Genomic DNA, 5,421 nt, shown 5'->3' with positions numbered 1-5,421 from the left:
TCTCCACTAAAGCTATACTAAACAGGTAAGGATTGGGCTGGTATTTAGCCACACTAAAGCATTTACTGTCTGAAAGTTTTCTCTGGTATTAGTTCATCACTTTCCTGGTCCTTTAAAGATAAGACTTAAGAAGATCTGGGAGCTCTTTTGTGTTGTTTCTCATTCCAATTTTTCAGTTATCATCTTCTGTTTTAAATTTGGTTATATGAGCAAAATTTGAAAACCCCAAGGAACTGGAACTCACCATCACATCATTTCTTGAGTCCTGATGATCCCAGCCAGTATTCCATCTTTTCTCCAACTTTCAGACTCTTCTTATGTTTGTTTTATAACTAATATTCATTGGTTTCAGGTAAAATTTGCAGGAGGAATATGGAAAAGTACTATTCCATCTTCTTAGAAGTAGGAAGAAGTTAATCATCTTTTCAAACAGAAGTGTTCCACACATTCATTTGACTGTTATTACCCATACCATATTTAATCATTTTAATATATTGGTGCAAGCATACTTCATTGAGTAATTGACTATTTAGCATCTACTACAGGATAACTAATAAATAAGACCCCATCATGGAGTTCAGAATTTAGTGAGGAGACAAAGGAACATTGGACTAAAATTGAGTTCCAAGTGTGCAATGGTCTTGCAAAGAGACACAAACATGATAGATAAAATTAGATACTCTTTTACTGTCTTGCTAGAATCTAGATTCATTATTGCCTGTTTTCACCTTAATTATAAGCCTAACAGTCTAGCAACCCTGTTTACAAAGGCTATTATATTAGCTTAACACTATTGAATCAAGGTTACTCTTTGAATTTACTAATTTTAGGAAAATGTTAACAAATCAACAAAATATCTACTAATCTAAAAATTTGGCAGGTGATCAACACCAAAATACTTCAAGTTTGCAATCAGAAGGGCTTACATTTATCATGCAAAAAAAGTGAATGGAATATTTTGAATCAGAAAAACATGTGTATATCTGTGTTCTGATATTTCCTATTCTTGTGATTTCTCAAAAATTAGTGACAGATGTTCCATGACTACATTTGGAATTTGCTCCAGTTCCTTTACATGTAATTAATCTGGTGTGGGAGTTTAAAGCATTGAAAGAACATCAGTGTTCTCTTACTGTTTTTTCCCCATGTTTTCACCCTTATCCCACTCCTGACCACATTTATTCAGTGGGACCAAAAATTACAAGGTATTTATTCTTACAAAGGTTAGGTGGAAAATATAGTTAAATTGTTATATTTCTGTCTTCTATAACTATTACATCTCTAGCAAAGGGCCTCTCTAGTTTTTATTCTTACAATTAACACACTTATCAAAACCCAGTTTTCTGTCCTCAGCATTTTATAGGTCTCTGCATATTTTGTGCTCAACCTTTCTAACCATATTTTGCAAAATAGTTTGTATTTGTCCTTGATTGCATGTATTTTTTCTATATTTGCACATCTCTGAACAAAAATCTGCACTCATGAGAGATTTCTCAGTGCCAGTTTTCTTTAGATGCCTCTGCTATAATTTTTTTTAATCCTCTCATCCCTCTTGACTCCTTTTCTGTCTTAGAGTTTCTGTACTCATATCTGGCTTATGGAAATTCTTTTTTACATCATTGTTCATTTTTTTACAATGTTTGCTTGTATGCTTTCTCCTTTTAGGTGTATTCCCCATAAAATTCCCACCAACAATTCACCTGGGAACTATCACCATATTCCCTTGTGCTTTTCTCTCTCCTATTTTGATCCCCTTTCCTCCCCCACCCTTGAAGAATGTTTCTGTTTTATAGCTGCCTGCTAATTTTGTTGTTGATTTTTATCATAGTTATTTTTTCCCTGATCCCTTGTTTGGTTCCCTTATATTATTACTATAAGTGAAACCATCTGATATTTTTCTTTCTCCTTTTGGCTTTTTTCACTGAGCATAATCCCTTCTAGTTCCATCCATGTTGCTGCAAATGGCATGCGTTTTTATCTTTTTGATTGCTGAATAGTATTTCATTGTGTATATGTACCACATCTTCTTGATCTAGTCATCTATTTTTAGGCATTTGGGTTGTTTCAGTATCTTACCTATTATAAATAGTGTTGCAGTAAACATAGGGGTGGGTGCAGGTATCTCTTTGAATTAATGTTTTTGTGTCCTTTGGGTAGATTCCTAGGAGTGGAATTGCTGGGTCATATGGAAACTCCATTTTTAGTAGTTTGAAGAACCTCCACAAGACTTGGAAATCTTACTTTTAAAGTCAAGAATACCTTTGAATCTCCAAACCTTTCTCCCCTTTTCTTTCTTTCTCCTATAAGCAACTTTTTGGGTCAGTATATGCCAGTAAAGTACACAAGCACTTTACAACAGTGTTGCCAAAGGCCTACTTAAATAAAGGACCCTCATCACTGACTTCATCTTAAATGTTTTTATTGTAGCCTATAGGTATGTGGGTGTGTAGATATATACCTATAACCCCCCCCCATTTTTATGAATAGAAAATATCTAAAACTGATGTCTTAATTTTCATGCCAAAGTGCCTTTATATCAAGAAATGACATTTTCCTTTAGTGTATTTCTGGTGGCATTAACACACACTTGACCAGAAAGGGTCATGTGAGTTCTAAGCAAAAATGATCAGAACACAATCAAAAAATAGTTTGTATTTCACCAATGTACTTTTAACTATAACTTTTATTATAGCCTATTATAGCTAAAATAACCTGCCCTCACTCACACATATATCTATCCAGAAAAAAAAAAATGTTCACATAATGGCTTTGCATATTTTATCTCAATGATTTACATGTTGAAATCCTAGTATATATAAAATAACACAACTTTGCTACCATAAGACATGTAAGTAAAATATCTCGAGTAACTGTTTTTACCAGGTATAAATGACTTTGAATAGTATGATACCCATTCCATTAAAGATTTAAGTTACATAGAAAAAGTATACACGATACCACCAATATTTTTTTTAAAGAGGCCATATTTTTTTAAAGATTTATTTATTTATTTGTTTGTTTGTTTGTTTGTTTGTTTATACATACAAGCACTGGGTACAGTCAGAAGCGCCGGAGGGTGAGAGAATTCACCAGAGCCAGAGCGGGGAGCAGAGCAGGCAGAAGGACTGAAGTACACTGCTGAGGGGAGCAGCAGGTGGCAGGAGAGGTCTGCGCGCCATGCGGGACCGTCCTCTGGTGGCCGGGGAGCAGCCAGGGATCGAACTGGTGCCGCATAGTCTGTGGGCAGCTTCGCAACCCAGCGCTCAACCGCTGCACCACCGGGGAGGCCCAAGAGGCCATTTTTCTTTAAAGATTTATTTATTTATATAAGCACTGGGTACAGTCAGAAGCACGGGAGGGTGAGAGGATGCACCAGAGCAAGAGCGGGGAACAGAACAGGCAGACTGATGAAGTACACTGCTGAGGGGAGCAGTGGGTGCAGCAGGAGAGGCCTGTGGGACCCTCGCCGGCAGCCAGGGATCAAACTGGCCCTGCAGAAGCTGCAAACAGCTTCACAACCCAGCGCTCAACTGCTGCACCACCAGGGAGGCCCACCACCAATATGTTTTCCTTCCTTCTGTCCTTTTTCCCTCTTTCCTTCCTCCCTCCCTTCCCCCCTCTCTTTCTGCCTGTTATAGGTAGAATAGTTTTCTCTAATAATCTTTTTCCTGCTATATTGAGGTATGGTTGACAAATAACTATTGCATATATTTCAGTGTACAGTGTAATTTTTAAGGAGTGCAAACGATGACTTAATATAGGCAAAAGTGATTTATTCACCAATTTTATAGTATTAGAGTATTCCAAATGTGTCACAGATCTCCATTTCTTTGGAGAACTTTACTGGAGCTGTATTAGTTTACTTTGGTGGGATGATCCAGGAATTTTTTTTTTTTTTTTTTTGCTGATGTGAATGCATTTTAGGGGACAATACTTTCAGTCTCTAAAGGCTGCTTTTGGCAAGTAAAGACTGTCAACAATTAGGTCCCCAGTCTGATGGTATTATCTATGGAATTACAACCTCATGGGTTTGAAGCCAGATCCCATGGCTTCTGCTGGGTTCACTAGGAACTTGGTCAAGTGTGGATTCTGTTTGGTCACTCAGTGGATGGGACTCCTTTCAGGACCTTAGGGCTGGCACTGAAAAAACTATTTGCTTCAGGGTCTGTAGATAGTGGGCATTTTACCTGGTATGCGGGTGGGAGGCTTCCTCAGGATCCCTGGGAAGGTTCACAAAAGGTCACTGAGTGTGTGTCCAGGTAGGCAGCATTAATATCGAACTGCAGCTGACAGGTTCTGGAAGTAAGGCACATGCCAATACTTTTTGATTATATAAAATTAAAAGTGAAGATCCTACTCAGTTCATCCAATCCTTGGTGTCAGTGCTTCCTGAATTTTCCTTAAGTTTGAATGGCTCTGCATTTTAAATTGGCCACAAAAACCAATGTAGTACCAAATTACAATTTGGTCCTACAGTGAAAAAAGTCCAGTGAAAATTGGAAACCATCGTGTTTGCCAAGATAACAAATGACGATAGTCTATTTCCAAAATAGTGTATATTCATTATTATTATTATCACCATTCTGAAATTGATGTTTGCAATATAGCAGATTATTGAGCTCTCAGTCTCTTGTAGAACACTATATTTTTATTAGGCTCATTTTAAAAAAGAGGAAATTTCACCATGCTGCTCATTAGGAACATAAAGATAACATCTTGAATTTCAAGTAATATCCAAGGATATTACTAAAGATGTACCTTTTGGAGACAGAAAATTCATGGTATAGAATTATTTAAATAATTATATTTTATATATGTGATTACCAATAAAAGTGAAAATTATGAGCCCATTGAAATTACTTGTTTTTAAAAGTTTGCTGGCTTATTTGGAAAAGCTATTCCCTATGCCCATAACCCTCAAATGAATTATACGGCAACACTTAGTTATTTTTATCCTTTGGCATAAAGCTTTTAAAACTACATGGAATATTAACCTTCACTGTTGACTTCAACTTATATCCTGCTTTGGAATCTGCTGCGGCTTTTTTTTTATATCTTGTTTTGTTCTTCTTTTGTGATTTAAAAAAAAATTGTTAAGGTAACTGAATCTTAAAACAGCGTCTTAAAATTCTGTTGTGAAAAAAGAAGAAAAACTGGACAAGAAATTTGAAAAACCTGCTGTGAAATATGAATAGTGAAACTGGGTCAATATAATTTAGTAAGATGGAAAAATGAATTCCCCAAATGTAATCATGTTCAAAAACAGTTTGTGGTGGATAGAATGAGTTTTATAGTAAAATGACCAAAGAAAAGAAAAGAAAAGGAATAAAAGCTCTGTCAGATAACTTTTGCTTAAGATCTTTTTAGAAGACCTAAGATTAATAGTGTTAAGAAGAAAAAGAACAGGCAACTTAAAGAAGC

Source organism: Talpa europaea (genome assembly GCF_964194135.1).
Source record: "Talpa europaea genome assembly, chromosome: X".
In the NCBI taxonomy this organism is placed as follows: Eukaryota; Metazoa; Chordata; class Mammalia; order Eulipotyphla; family Talpidae; genus Talpa; species Talpa europaea.
Note: the sequence above shows the minus strand (reverse complement) of the source record.